Source organism: Zea mays, chromosome 10 (genome assembly GCF_902167145.1).
Source record: "Zea mays cultivar B73 chromosome 10, Zm-B73-REFERENCE-NAM-5.0, whole genome shotgun sequence".
Lineage (NCBI taxonomy): Eukaryota > Viridiplantae > Streptophyta > Magnoliopsida > Poales > Poaceae > Zea > Zea mays.
The window spans coordinates 115,739,883-115,755,579 of NC_050105.1; the positions used below are offsets into that span (position 1 = coordinate 115,739,883).

At 58.8% G+C, this 15,697-nt stretch overlaps 1 pseudogene; it reads left to right on the top strand.

The window, feature by feature from the left end:
• The first annotated feature begins 295 nt into the window (after positions 1–295).
• On the top strand, positions 296–517 carry LOC111590409 (uncharacterized; annotated as a pseudogene).
• The last annotated feature ends 15,180 nt before the right edge of the window (positions 518–15,697 follow it).

Below are 15,697 nucleotides of genomic sequence, written 5' to 3' on the forward strand. Positions count from 1 at the left end.
AGGGATAATAGACGGGAACATGCATCTAACGTATATAAATTTGAGCAAAATTAGAGATGCAGCATCCCCGTTTTGTCCGGATTTTATCAGTTGGGCCAAACTAATAAGTATAGGAGGCAACAACGCCCGCTGGGCTGCGGCCCATCAACATAGCACTAGACACACACCGCCGCAGTGAGCGCTCAGCCGGATGCAGTGCGGTCGGCTTCATCCGTTTAGTCCCACCTCGCCTGGGCAAAGCCGCGCGGAGGCGCGAACTCGCTACAAAAGGAGACGGAGGCTGGCTGCTTAGAGCATACCTTTCTCGACCTTTTGGCTAAGATCAAGTGTAGTATCTGTTCTTATCAATTTAATATCTGATATGTGGACTATGTGTTCACTTTGATATTAAATTTATTTTTTGTGGGGGAGAGTCCACCACCGTGGCTTGCCACTGGGCCCCTTGAGCGTCGCTCGGACTGGGCCCCTTGAGCGTCGCTCGGCCGTTGCACTACTGGCTGAGCCTGGCGCACCCCAACCAATCCAATTCGAGATTTTTTCCCCAACCAATCTAATTTGAGATTTTTTATTAACTAGCTCAGTGCCCGTGGGTTGCAATAGGATCATATAATAGTTTGATAATTTATATATATAAATGTATGTTATACTATTATAAGATAGAGGATGACATCCACGAGCTGTTCGGGATGACGTTGAAGAGAAACTCGGGCGTGAGACGCACGAGCACTCACCTAGTCATGTAGTATACAATATTTAACAAGACAATTTAAAGGCAAAAATTCAAGAATGATCTTTTATAGACTACTATAAATTCTTAGCTCACTGTAATTGACTTGTTTGAAGAACACAATAATACGCACGAGCACTCACCTAGTAATGTTGTATACAATATTTAACAAGACAATTTAAAGGCAAAAATTCAAGAATGATCTTTTATAGACTACTATAAATTCTTAGCTCACTGTAATTGACTTGCTTGAAGAACACAATAATACTACTGTGAATATGTGATATAACTTAATCACAGTAGTAAAATTACATCTGATGTTGTATTTGGTAAAAAAAATATTTTTTCAGAGTTCAGAGCCAACAACTAAACTCAAGTGTTACAAGGTATAACGAACCTTACTATTCAGATTATTAATATAAAAACTCAAGACAGGTGTAATCCTCAAATAATCATAAGCAATGTGTATAGGAATTTTAGACATAATGGTGCCTACCACATGCTTTAGTATTCAGATTATTAACACAAACTCATGACATAATGACCAAAAAATATTAACACACAAACATAGACATAATGTTGTTTAGGAATTTCAGACATATATAGAGGTCAAATAGAGGAATTTCAGACAATGAACAATTATCATCATCAATAGGCTAGAGTTCAAATTCTTAATATATGAACTTGACATATAATAGTGCCTCTAGCAGTGTCGCTCTAGTTTAAAAGCAGTAATATGGCATAGAGAGGAGAGGAGAGAAGAGAAGAGAAGAGAGGAAATAAACAATATCTATTGCTTCCCATATAAACTCACAAAGTTATATATATTCTAATCCCATGGAGAGATGAGGGGAGGAGAGCTACAAAAATCAATCCTGGTCTGTTTCTCCTTTCCGGCCTAACCCTATGCAGCAGCATATTCATCCAAGAAACCAACAACCTGTAACATATCCCTTATTATCCTACCCATTACAAACTTGTCATTAAAATTAAATTCAGTACTGACTAATATTATCTCGATCAATCTTCAAGGATATCGAGCTTGTATTTTGCTATGCCATAGAGAATGGTGCATGTGGACCATTCTTTCTTATATGCATCAGGTGGTCTAAAGTTGGCTTTAACCTTTAGCCCATCTTACATTAGAGATTTGGACATCAAAAGAAAGCTAAAACATTCTAAAACTTTTAGATCTCTAAGTTTAGAAGAGGGAGGCAAACATGCCCTAAAATATTGGAGATCGCAGCTGCTGCTATCACCAAGTAACACACTAAGATATCGAAGACCACAACTGCTGCTATCACCGTTTAAAGTACAGGATTCAGTGGTGGTGCTTTTGCTTCTACCTTAACAACTAAGATCTGTACAAGATCCCCTCCTATCTGATAGAAAAGGGTCCCATGATCCCAAGCCGGTCTTATCTTGGCTCGCAAACCCCAAGTTTGTCTATGAAGAGCTAATCTAATTGTATTAGTTTCTATAATGGATTTCTTATGTGGAATACTAATGGATAGGGCCTCGTTGCTAAGTGCTACAAGATCTAGTGCACTGGAACTCGTGGTTATGGACCCGAATCCTTTAGTATGGAACATTGTCTTTTCCAAGTAAAAACCCCTAGTATATGAAAGAATGAAAAGGTGCTTTCGTTCTTGTGGAATAAGAAGCCCTCGTACCTTAATGAAAGGAAAATACAACCGAACTCTGAATGAAAAAAGGAATCGCATTTTAGGAATGATTGACGAGTTAGCACAATGCAAGTTCAGAACCTTTGGTTATTTCCAAAATAAAGACTTGCATGTATGGCTATAACAATTTATACTTTTAAAAATGGATACTTATTGAGACCTGATAACCACATTTAGCTAGCTTAGTAAAAGGGAGCATGCTAACTCATAATGCCTTGTAATTACTGAATACTGATGAACCAGCGGAGCCATACCTCATTGACATCCTCAAGTAGCTCTGACAAACAAATTAGGGGACATGACAAACAAATTAGGGGACACTACCTCTGCGTATCTACACAAGGGCCCAAGAGAGGTGGGGCCTGGCCATAGGAACGGAGCTCTCAGCTCTCACACCGTGCACCAGTGAATGCGAACAGCTGGTCTGGCCTTCTAGTAATCCGATCTGCATGCAGTGTGATCCAGGATTCACGTGGATAAGGATGTGTCGGCGTTTCGAGACAGGGGGGTCCCTAAGCCGACGAGTGAGTGTGCTGCGTGCCCCAGCCCAGATGGGTCGAGCGCGTGGGCGAGCGCGAAGGGGGGAGAGGCGAGGTGGCCGGAGCCGAGCGTGAGAGAGGTGGAAGTCCCGCGGCCTTCGTGTTCGTCCCGCGCCCAGGTCAGGTGCGCTTGCAGTAGGGGGGTTACAAGCGTCCACGCGGGTGAGGGAAGCGAGCGGCCCCAAGAGAGCGCCTGTCCCGTCCTCGGTCCCGCGCGGCCAACCTTCTCTGAGAAGGCCCTGGTCCTTCCTTTTATAGTCGTAAGGAGAGGATCCAGGTGTACAATGGGGATGTAGCAGAGTGCTACGTGTCTAGCGGAGGGAGAGCTAGCGCCCTAGGTACACGCCAATGTGGCAGCCGGAGAGATCTGGGCACCCTGCTGGCGTGATGTCGTGGCTGTCGGAGGTGCGGCGGAGCCTGATGGAGGGACAACTGTTGGAGCGGTCGAGTCCCTGCTGACGTTGTCCTGCTTCCGTAAGAGAGCTGGGGGCCGCCGTCGTCATAGAGCTTGTGGAGCGCCATCATTGCCTCTCTGGCGGAGCTGGCCGGATGAGACGTCGGTCTTGTTCTCCGTGACCCGAGTCGATTCGGGGTGGGATGATGATGGCGCCTCCTGTTGACGTGGCGGTCTGTGCCCTAGGCAGGGCGACGTGGGGTTTCCTCCGAAGCCGAGGTTGAGTCTGCCTTCTGTTGCCGTGGCCGAGCCCGAGCCAAGGGGTCGGGCGAGGCGGAAGTCGTTCGGCCGAGGCCAGGGCGGAGTCCGAGCCCTGGGGCCGGGCGAGGCGGAGTTTCGCCGTCTTCCGGGTCTTAGCCCGAGTCCGAGCCCTGGGGTCGGGCGGAGCGGAGTTCGCCGTCTTCCGGGTCTTAGCCCGAGTCCGAGCCCTGGGGTCGGGCGGAGCGGAGTTCGCCGTCTTCCGGGTCTTAGCCCGAGTCCGAGCCCTAGGGTCGGGCGGAGCGGAGTTCGCCGTCTTCCGGGTCTTAGCCCGAGTCCGAGCCCTGGGGTCGGGCGGAGCGGAGTTCGCCGTCTTCCGGGTCTTAGCCCGAGTCCGAGCCCTGGGGTCGGGCGGAGCGGAGTTCGCCGTCTTCCGGGTCTTAGCCCGAGTCCGAGCCCTGGGGTCGGGCGGAGCGGAGTTCGCCGTCTTCCGGGTCTTAGCCCGAGTCCGAGCCCTGGGGTCGGGCGGAGCGGAGTTCGCCGTGGCGCCTTTGGCAAGGCCTGACTGCCTGTCAGACTTACTCTGTCGAGTGGCACTGCAGTCGGAGTGGCGCAGGCGGCGCTGTCCTTCTGTCAGACTGGCCAGTGGAGCGGTGGAGTGACGGCGGTCACCTCGGCTCTGCCGGGGGCGCGTGTCAGGATAGAGGTGTCAGGCCACCTTTGCGTTAAATGCCCCTGCAATTTGGTCAGTCGGTGTGGTGATTTAGTCAAGGTTGCTTCTGAGCGAAGCCAAGGCCTTGGGCGAGCCGGTGATGTGTCCGCCATAAAAAGGGGGCCTCGGGCGAGACGGAAGTCTCTCGAGGTCGGCTGCCTTTGGCCGAGGCTAGGCTCGGGTGAAGCGTGATCGAGTCACTCGTGTGGACTGATCCCTGACTTAATCGCGCCCATCAGGCCTTTGCAGCTTTATGCTGATGGGGGTTACCAGCTGAGAATTAGGCGCCTTGAGGGTACCCCTAATTATGGTCCCCGACAGTAGCCCCCGAGCCTCGAAGGGAGTGTTAGCACTCGCTTGGAGGCTTTTGTCGCACTTTTTTGCAAGGGGACCAGCCTTTCTCGGTTGCATTTCGTTCCGGTGGGTGCGCGCGAGCGCACCCGCCGGGTGTAGCCCCCGAGGCCTCGGAGGAGTGGTTACACTCCTTCGAGGTCTTAATACTTCGCTTAACGCTTCGGCTGGTCTGGTCGTTCCCTCATGCGAACTGGCCGTAGCCCGGGTGCACGGTCGGGGCCCAAGCTCTCGGGCTGGTATGTTGACGCTGTCAACGATTTGGCCGGAGCCGGTTTTTGCGAGAGCAGCCCCCGAGCCTCTGCACAGGGCGAGAGGACGATCAGGGACATACTCGGCTTTTTACATACGCCCTTACGTCGCCTTTCCGCAAGGAGGAGGGGGGAGCGCGCCATGTTACCCTCGATGGGCACCGAACATGGTGTCTCCAGTGAGCTGCAAGCGGGTAATCCGAGTGGACGTCCGTGCCCCGTTCGTTGGGGGTCGGCTAGGGGCCTAGAGGCACGCCCAAAAGTACCTGCGGGTGATTTGCCAGACCCGGTCCCCTGGCGACGGGGTCCGAGGGCTCGATGCCTCCCTCCGATGGGATTCCGTTACAAGATCGTTCCCGCTGGTCTCGGAAATGTCCTAGGGTACCTCGGGAGCGCAGCCCGAGCCTCGGTTATGTATCGAACGTACCCCTGGTCATCCCTTGCTCGGCGTCTGAGGCGACTGTGAACCCTTCGGGGGCCAGCCTTCGAACCCCTGATCAGTAATGGGCGCGGAGCCCGAGTAGCCTGAGGCGGCCATGGAGCCCTTCGGGGGGCTGGCCTTCGAACCCCTGACCAGTAGTGGGTGTCGGGCCCACGCGATCTAAGGCGACTGTTGAACCCTCGGGGGGCCAGCCTTCGAACCCCTGATCAGTAATGGGGGGCTCGGAGCCCGGTTCCTTCGCGGAGAGGGATCCCTTTCGGGGTATCCCCCTTTCCCGGTCCCTGTTGCAAGAGATAGAGAAAGAGGAAAACGGAAAAGGATACGAAATCGGACGACGTGGCGTACCTTTTCTGAAGCGGTCATTACGGCGAAGGTGAAGCGCCGCGCGCTCCTCCTGCCAGAAGCGCCGCGTGTCCTGCTACGGAGTTAATGCGACGGGGCGAGTGGTTGGCGGGACGGCCGTTGCGCGCGTGCGATCCGTTCGAGGAACGGGTCACGGGTGCACCGTCTTCACGCCGTGAGAGGAGGCTCTCTCGCTGTCTCAGGATGGGACGTGAGCCTGGCTGACGACGTGACCGCTGCGCCCGCCCGCCTGCCACCGCTATTACTGCCGGCCCACTTTCGGTCGCTTTGACCGGCGCGCCAGTCTGGCGCTGTTGGGTCGCCTCGAGTCGTGGCATAGGCTTCGCAACCGAAGAGGCGCGATGGTGGCACAAGTGGCGGTGCGGTTGCTTGCATGCAGCAACTGGCGCGCCGATTGCTCGACGCGTGGGCCTGGGTTCCAAGCTGGCGTGTCAGAAGTCGGAGAAGCGCGTCCATCTGGCGCGGTTGCATGCCGTCTGCATGGCTGCCCGCTCCTTCTGCCCGTTGGTCTGGGCGAAAATGGGGGGTCGCCTGTAACCGCTGGACGGTCGTGCGCACCATGCGCGGCGGTTTAGCTTCTTCTGCCCTGAGCCGGCTTGCATGACATGCGGGACCCAGCCCCCGAGTCGCAGGGGAGGGCCTTGGGGCGTGTTGGAGAAGACTCGGCCCGCGGCGCCTGGGGGCGCACGTAGGGGGAGTTGCCTTTAAAAGGAGGGAGGCTCCTTTCGTAAGGCAACCATGTCTTCTTCCTCCCTTAAGCGTCGGGTCTTCCCGTCTTCCAAGCCCCCGGATGGGGGGTATCCGCCGCCTTTCCGCCTCCTCGTTGGAGGAACACAACTCCATGGGAGTTGGTACCTCTCAGCCATCGTTCGGCTTCAAGGATTTTCATCATGCTGCCCGGCTGCTTCCCTCCGCCGGCGGTCACCTGAGATGGCGACCTCCGACTCGATGGTGAGGGAAAGCGAGTCGGGCCGCGGCCTCTTCCCCTCCCTCAGCCTCAAGGATTTTCATCACCAGGGCTGGGGAGGGGAGTGCGCCGAGTTGAGGTCGGCCCCCGCGTGGGCGGCGGCCCGCTCCTTCACTCAGTGGTCGGAGGGAAAGGCGGCCGTCGTCCGCGGCGCTGGCAGCTGCAGCGTGCCTGGCCTTCAGGCGCGAGTGGCTTCGGAGCCACTCGCGGTGCCGACATCCGCCACGGCAGCTTGAAGAGGTTCTACTGCCGGCGAGATGGCCGGGGCCGGCCACGGGCTGACCTCCAACTCTATGGCCTTCTGCCCGTCCTTGCCTCACAAGTTTTGGCACGGGCGGGGGCCTCCTGGCAGCGGCATCGAGCCTGAGGTCGGCGTTGCCGCTGCTTGGTCCCTCGGAGCAGAAGGCGTCGTCGTCGCCGCTGCTGGAGCGGGTGACGGCGCGCCATTCGTCGGCCTTCCGTTGCTCCGCAGGCCTTCCCCCTCGGAGTGGGGTTGTTCGTACCTGCGGAGGGGGAACCGGAGTTCCGTTGGTAGTGGCATCTCGTATGCCAGTGAGTTCGTTCATTGTGGCTGTCGAGGCCTGAACGTGTATGTAATTTTGGCACGGAGCCGTGTTTTTTCCTCATTTTCGAGCACTAAGTCTCGCCTGTTTGATTATCTGAACCGCTTTACCAAGCATGAGTTGCCCCGTGTCAAGGTGACGGGTGAGGTATCCGTATCCCGGAGGCGTAGGAATCCCTCGGCCCGTTCGGCCTTGTTATGTGAGGCTCCTCTAGCTTAGTTGAAGAGACCCCTCGGCCGCCCTTCGGTGGATCGAGGCCGGGGGTAGCGATATCAGTATGAACAGAGGCGGAGTTGGCTCGAGAATGGGGAACCTGGTTGGCCGGAGCCTAGCCGTGTTGTCCGTCAGCGGAGCCGACGCCAAAGTCGGTCAGTCGAGGCCTCGGATCGGGCTGGCGCCCTTGGAAGCCGGTTGACCGAGGCCCCAGGGGTAACCGGTTGAGCCGCCTGCTCGGGCCGGATTCCCGGAGGAGCCCCTGGACCGCGGCGCCGCCCGAGGCTGGGTCGGGCTTTGCTGAAGACGTCGTCGATGCCGAGGGTGCTACGGCTCCCTTCGGCGTGAAGACCCGAGCCTGCAGGATCAGATCATCTTGTAGCGTGTGCTTTCTACGGCCGCCGAGGCCAGAAGAAAACGCCCTCGCCGCGCTTGCGAAGCTGCGTCTTTTTTCCTCCTGTTTCAAGCATCTGGACTCTGTCGGTAACAGGGATGTTTGTGTGAGCGAGAGTTGCTTTTCGCGGAAGGGACGAGTGAGGTATCCGTATCCCAAAGGCGTGGGAATCCCTCGGCTCGGTCGGCCTTGCCGCTTACGCGTACTTTCACCCGTCCATGAGGCCCTGTCCCTGACTTAGTCGAGGAAGCTTGAAGGACTGCTTCGGCAGGAGAGCTTCCGAACGTGATGACTCGTTCGGTCCACGGAGTCGCTTTACCCGAGCGCAAGTTACTTGTCGCAGAAAGGGACGAGTGAGGTATCCGTATCCCGGAGGCGTAGGAGTCCCTCGGCTCGGTCAGCCTTGGCTGCTTACGTGTACCTTGTCGTTTCCAGGATCCGCTTTCCGAAGTAGTCAAGAAGCACGAAAGAGATCCTGCTAAAAAGAGATCCTTTTTCGAGGAAAAATTCGACGCAGAGGGGGTCTCCCCCCTTTTAGCCCCCGAGGGAGGGTCGGGCTTTGCCGAGGCTAGGCCGACCCTTCCTTGACAACTAAACTTTGCGTAGGTGCGAGGTATATGAACAACTTGAAAACATCTTAAGGGTAGAAGCGACGTAGCTGTTTGATGTTCCAAGCGTTGCCGTAGATCTCGCCTTGATTGCTGGCCAGCTTGTACGTTCCGGGCTTCAGAACTTTGGCGATGACGAATGGCCCTTCCCAGGGGGGCGTGAGCTTGTGCCTCCCTCGGGCGTCTTGTCGCAGCCGAAGCACCAGGTCGCCCACCTGGAGTTCTCGGGACCGGACCCCTCGGGCGTGGTAGCGTCGCAGGGACTGTTGGTACCGCGCCGAGTGTAGCAAGGCCCTGTCCCGAGCTTCCTCCAGCTGGTCCAGCGATTCCTCTCGGCTGGCTTGGTTGCTTTGTTCGGTGTAGGCCCTCGCCCTCGGGGAGCCGTATTCCAGGTCAGTGGGCAAGATAGCTTCAGCCCCGTAGACCAGGAAAAACGGCGTGAAGCCCGTGGCACGACTCGGCGTCGTCCTTAGGCTCCAGACCACCGAGGGGAGTTCCTTCATCCATCGCCTGCCGAACTTGTTGAGGTCGTTGTAGATCCGAGGCTTGAGCCCTTGTAGAATCATGCCGTTGGCGCGCTCTACCTGCCCATTCGACATGGGATGAGCCACGGCGGCCCAGTCCACCCGGATATGGTGATCTTCGCAAAAATCCAAGAATTTTTTGCCGGTGAACTGGGTGCCGTTGTCGGTGATGATGGAGTTCGGGACCCCGAAGCGATGGATGATGTTGGTGAAGAATGCCACCGCCTGCTCGGACCTGATGCTGTTCAGAGGTCGGACCTCGATCCACTTGGAGAATTTGTCGATGGCGACCAGCAGGTGCGTGTAGCCCCCGGGCGCCTTCTGCAAGGGACCGACGAGGTCCAGACCCCATACAGCGAAGGGCCAGGTGATGGGTATTGTCTGAAGAGCCTGAGCGGGCAGGTGTGTCCGCTTCGCATAGAATTGGCACCCTTCGCAGGTGCGGACAATTCTAGTGGCGTCAGCCACCGCCGTTGGCCAGTAGAAGCCTTGCCGGAAAGCATTTCCAACAAGGGCTCGGGGTGCTGCGTGGTGGCCGCAAGCCCCCGAGTGTACTTCTTGCAGCAGTTCCCGACCTTCGGCGATGGAGATGCATCGCTGGAGGATGCCCGAGGGGCTGCGATGGTAGAGCTCCTCTTCGTCGCCCAGCAAGACGAATGACTTGGCGTGTCGCGCTACCCGCCGAGCCTCGACTTGGTCGAGGGGTAGCTCTCCTCGACGGAGATATTGCAGGTACGGGGCCTGCCAATCTTGGTCTGGCGTGGCCCCGCTCTGCCCTTCCTCGACGTTCAATGCCCCGCCCTCGGGGGCCGAGGGTGCCTCGGGCTGAACCGAGGGTACTTCGGGCTGAGCCGAGGGTACCTCGGGCTCGGGCGCGTCGTCGAGCTTGACGGAGGGTTGATGCAGATCCCGGGAGAAGACGTCCGGGGGGACTGTCGTTCGCCCCGAGGCTATCTTAGCCAGCTCGTCTGCGGTTTCGTTGTAGCGCCGAGCGATGTGGTTGAGCTCGAGCCCGAAGAACTTGTCTCCCAGGCGCCGAACCTCGTCGCAGTAGGCCTCCATCTTCGGGTCGCGGCAGTGGGAGTTCTTCATGACTTGGTCGATGACGAGCTGCGAATCACCGCGGGCGTCGAGGCGTCTGACCCCTAGCTCGATGGCGATCCGCAATCCGTTGACCAGAGCTTCGTACTCGGCCACATTGTTGGACGCCGGGAAGTGGAGGCGCAGCACGTAGCGCAAGTGCTTTCCGAGGGGCGAGATGAAGAGCAGGCCCGCGCCGGCCCCCGTCTTCATCAGCGACCCGTCGAAAAACATGGTCCAGAGCTCCGGTTGGATCGGAGTCGTTGGCAGTTGGGTGTCGACCCATTCGGCCACGAAATCCGCCAACACTTGGGACTTGATGGCCTTCCGAGGGGCGAACGAGACCGTTTCGCCCATGATCTCCACCGCCCACTTTGCGATCCTGCCCGAGGCCTCTCGGCACTGGATGATCTCCCCCAGGGGGAAGGATGACACCACAGTTACCGGATGGGACTCGAAGTAGTGTCGTAGCTTCCGCCTTGTCAGGATCACAGCATACAGCAGCTTTTGAACTTGTGGGTAGCGGATCTTAGTCTCGGACAGCACTTCGCTGATGAAGTAGACCGGCCTCTGAACGGGCAATGTATGCCCTTCCTCCTGCCTTTCGACTACAATCGCGGCGCTAACCACCTGAGTGGTCGCGGCGACGTAGACCAAGAGGGTTTCCCCGTCCGCCGGCGGCACCAAGACTGGCACCTTTGTAAGGAGCGCCTTCAGGTTGCCGAGGGCTTCCTTGGCCTCAGGGGTCCAAACGAAACATTTGGCCTTCCTTAAGAGGCGGTACAGAGGCAGACCTCTTTCGCCGAGGCGTGAGATGAAACGGCTCATGGCCGCGAGGCATCCCATGACCCTCTGTACCCCTTTTAAGTCCTTGATGGGTCCCATGCTGGTGATGGCCGCAATCTTCTCCGGGTTGGCTTCGATGCCTCGCTCAGAGACGATGAACCCTAGGAGCATGCCTCGGGGTACCCCGAAGACACACTTCTCAGGATTAAGCTTGACTCCTTTCGCCTTGAGACACCGGAATGTCACTTCAAGGTCGGAGAGGAGGTCGGAAGCCTTCCGTGTCTTGACTACGATGTCATCGACGTAGGCCTCGACTGTGCGACCGATGTGTTCGCCGAACACATGGTTCATGCACCGCTGGTACGTCGCGCCTGCATTCCTCAAGCCGAACGGCATGGTGACATAGCAGTACATGCCGAACGGCGTGATGAAAGAAGTCACGAGCTGGTCGGACTCTTTCATCCGGATCTGGTGATACCCCGAGTAGGCATCGAGGAAGGACAGGGTTTCGCACCCAGCAGTGGAATCCACGATTTGGTCGATGCGAGGCAGAGGGTAGGGAACCTTCGGACATGCTTTGTTGAGACCAGTGTAGTCTACACACATCCGCCATTTCCCCCCTTTCTTCCTCACAAGCACAGGGTTGGCAAGCCATTCGGGATGGAATACCTCTTTGATGAACCCTGCCGCCATTAGCTTGTGGATCTCTTCGCCAATCGCTCTGCGCTTCTCCTCGTCGAATCGGCGCAGAGGCTGCCTGACGGGTCGGGCTCCGGCCCGAATATCCAGCGAGTGCTCGGCGACATCCCTCGGTATGCCGGGCATGTCCGAGGGACTCCACGCAAAGACGTCGGCGTTTGCGCGGAGAAAGTCGACGAGCACTGCTTCCTATTTGGGGTCGAGCCCGGAACCGATCCAGATCTGCTTGGTGGTGTCGCCACTGGGGTCGAGGGGGACGGCCTTGACCGTCTCCGCTGGCTCGAAGTTGTCGGCATGGCGCTTCACGTCTGGGACCTCCTTGGAGAGGTTCTCCAGGTCGGCGATGAGGGCCTCGGACTCGGCGAGGGCCTCGGCGTACTCCACGCACTCCACGTCGCATTCGAACGCGTGTTTGTACGTGGGGCCGACGGTGATGACCCCGTTGGGGCCCGGCATCTTGAGCTTCAGGTAGGTGTAGTTGGGGACGGCCATGAACTTCGCGTAGCATGGCCTCCCTAGCACGGCGTGGTAGGTTCCTCGGAACCCGACCACTTCGAACGTCAGGGTCTCCCTTCGGAAGTTGGAGGGTGTCCCGAAGCAGACTGGGAGGTCGAGTCGCCCGAGGGGCTGGACGCGCTTCCCAGGGATGATCCCGTGGAAGGGCGCAGCGCCTGCTCGGACGGAGGACGGATCGACGCGCAGAAGCTTGAGGGTCTCGGCGTAGATGATGTTGAGGCAGCTGCCCCCGTCCATCAGGACCTTGGTGAGCCTGACATCGCCGACAACGGGGTCGACGACGAGCGGGTATTTCCCCGGGCTCGGCACATGGTCGGGGTGGTCGGCCCGGTCGAAAGTGATGGGCTTGTCGGACCAGTCTAGGTAGACTGGCGCCGCCACCTTCACCGAGCAGACCTCCCGACGCTCTTGCTTGCGGTGCCGAGCCGAGGTATTCGCCGCATGCCCTCCATAGATCATGAAGCAGTCGCGGACCTCGGGGAACCCCCCTGCTGGGTGATCTTCGTTCTTGTCGTCGTCGTGGGCCCTGCCACCCTCGGCGGGTGGCCCGGCCCTGTGGAAATGACGCCGAAGCATAACGCACTCCTCGAGGGTGTGCTTGACGGGCCCCTGATGGTAGGGGCACGGCTCCTTGAGCATCTTGTCGAAGAGGTTCGCACCTCCGGGGGGCTTCCGAGGGTTCTTATACTCGGCGGCGGTGACAAGGTCCGCGTCGGCGGCGTCGCGTTTCGATTGCGACTTCTTCTTGCCTTTCTTCTTGGCGCCGCGCGGAGCAGACGCCTCGGGAGCTTCTTCCGATGGGCGGCCCTGGGACTGCTTGTCCTTTCGGAAGATAGCCTCGACCGCCTCCTGGCCGGAGGCGAACTTGATGGCGATGTCCATCAGCTCGCTCGCCCTGGTGGGGGTTTTGCGACCCAGCTTGCTCACCAGGTCGCGGCAAGTGGTGCCGGCGAGGAACGCGCCGATGACATCCGAGTCGGTGATGTTGGGCAGCTCGGTGCGCTGCTTCGAGAATCGCCGGATGTAGTCCCGGAGCGACTCCCCCGGCTGTTGCCGGCAGCTTCGAAGGTCCCAGGAGTTCCCGGGGCGCACGTATGTGCCCTGGAAATTGCCAGCGAAGGCTTGGACCAAGTCGTCCCAGTTGGAAATCTGCCCCGGAGGCAGATGCTCCAACCAGGCGCGAGCAGTGTCGGAGAGGAACAGGGGGAGGTTGCGGATGATGAGGTTGTCGTCGTCCGTTCCACCCAGTTGGCAGGCAAGGCGGTAGTCCGCGAGCCACAGTTCCGGTCTCGTTTCCCCCGAGTACTTTGTGATAGTAGTCGGGGGTCGGAACCGGGTCGGGAATGGCGCCCGTCGGATGGCCCGACTGAAGGCCTGCGGACCGGGTGGTTCGGGCGAGGGACTCCGATCCTCCCCGCTGTCGTAGCGCCCCCCACGCCTGGGGTGGTAGCCTCGGCGCACCCTTTCGTCGAGGTGAGCCCGACGGTCACGTCGATGGTGCTCGTTGCCGAGGTGGCCCGGGGCCGCAGGCGCGGTGTTGCGCGTGCGCCCGGTGTAGACTGAGGCTTCCCGCATGAATCGGGAAGTCGCGGCATGAGGTTCCGAGGGATATCCTTGCCTCCGGGATGCAGTGCTCTCGGCCCGCCGGGCCGCAGCGCCTTCCAGGAGATTCTTGAGTTCTCCCTGGATTCGCCGACCCTCGGTGGTTGACGGCTCCGGCATCGCGCGGATGAGCATCGCTGCGGTTGCCTGGTTCTGACCGACCCCGCTGGATGCGGGCGGCGGCCTGATCCTGACATCGTTGGCGACGCGGTGCTGGAGACCTTGGGGCAGATGACGTATTTTTCCGGCCAGGGGTTGGCCCACCCATGCCTGTCCGACGTCCCGACGGATCGGCTCAAGCGCTCCTGTTCCCTCGTTGAGCCTGGCCTGCGCCTCGCGGACTTGCTCGAGTTGTGGGTCGTAACCCCCCGCCGGAGCGGGGACCACAGCTAGCTCCCGTGGGATGTCGGCACGAGGCACCGGCCTGGGGAGGTCACCATCCTCCGGCATGCCAAGATGGTTGCCTTCGGTGGGATCCCCTAGCTCGATGTGGAAACATTCACGGCTTGGGCCGCAGCTCTCGTCGCCAAGGCTGCGGCTTCCATCGGAACAGTCAGATAGACAGTAGTCACATGCGGTCATGAAGTCCCGCACGACACTGGGGTTGCCAAGTCCGGAGAAATCCCAACCGATGCTGGGATCATCATCTTCCTCGGACCCAGAGGGCCCGCAGGTCGAGACGTCCGTCAGTCGGTCCCAAGGCGACCGCATACAGAACCTCAGTGGGGTTGCACTCGCCTCAATGAGAGCGCCCGCCAAAACGAGGTCGTTTGGCGGGTTGAGGCCGAATCGAAATGACGCAAGATGGGAGTTAGTCGTTACCTTTTGGTCGACGAGGAGCGACGTAGTCACATCGGGGACTGGTTGCGCCGTCATCTCTGGTTCGAGGGCGACGTCCTGCAGGCTTTCCGCGAGCGCGCCGGCGTCGTCTTCTTGCTCAAGGTCAGCGTGCCGCGGGGGGACGGCGCTCGCCTCCGTCTCGAACGCGAGGTCGACGTCCGGCGTGCCTTCCGTCGGGGCGTCGGGGGCGTCGATTCGCTCGACGGCCGACGAAGCACGGCCTCCCGTCTGGCCTTGACGGCTCCGCCTCCTCCTCCGTTGGCGGGGGAGAGAACGGAGCGAGCCCGAATATTGCTCTTCCATCACGCGGGGAAGACGTCGTCGATTCCGCCGCCGGCGGGCGGGTTGTCGGCCGCCATTGTCGTAGTCGCGCGGCGGTGGAAGAAGTGTCATGTCATAGCTGCCGTCGAAGGACATGAACTCGAGAGTCCCGAAACGAAGCACCGTCCCGGGCCGGAGAGGTTGCTGGAGACTGCCCATCTGGAGCTTGACGGGGAGCTGTTCGTCAGCACGCAGCAGGCCCCTACCTGGCGCGCCAACTGTCGGCGTTTCGAGACAGGGGGGGTCCCTAAGCCGACGAGTGAGTGTGCTGCGTGCCCCAGCCCAGATGGGTCGAGCGCGTGGGCGAGCACGAAGGGGGGAGAGGCGAGGTGGCCGGAGCCGAGCGTGAGAGAGGTGGAAGTCCCGCGGCCTTCGTGTTCGTCCCGCGCCCAGGTCAGGTGCGCTTGCAGTAGGGGGGTTACAAGCGTCCACGCGGGTGAGGGAAGCGAGCGGCCCCAAGAGAGCGCCTGTCTCGTCCTCGGTCCCGCGCGGCCAACCTTCTCTGAGAAGGCCCTGGTCCTTCCTTTTATAGTCGTAAGGAGAGGATCCAGGTGTACAATGGGGATGTAGCAGAGTGCTACGTGTCTAGCGGAGGGAGAGCTAGCGCCCTAGGTACACGCCAATGTGGCAGCCGGAGAGATCTGGGCACCCTGCTGGCGTGATGTCGTGGCTGTCGGAGGTGCGGCGGAGCCTGATGGAGGGACAGCTGTTGGAGCGGTCGAGTCCCTGCTGACGTTGTCCTGCTTCCGTAAGAGAGCTGGGGGCCGCCGTCGTCATAGAGCTTGTGGAGCGCCATCATTGCCTCTCTGGCGGAGCTGGCCGGATGAGACGTCGGTCTTGTTCTCCGTGACCCGAGTCGATT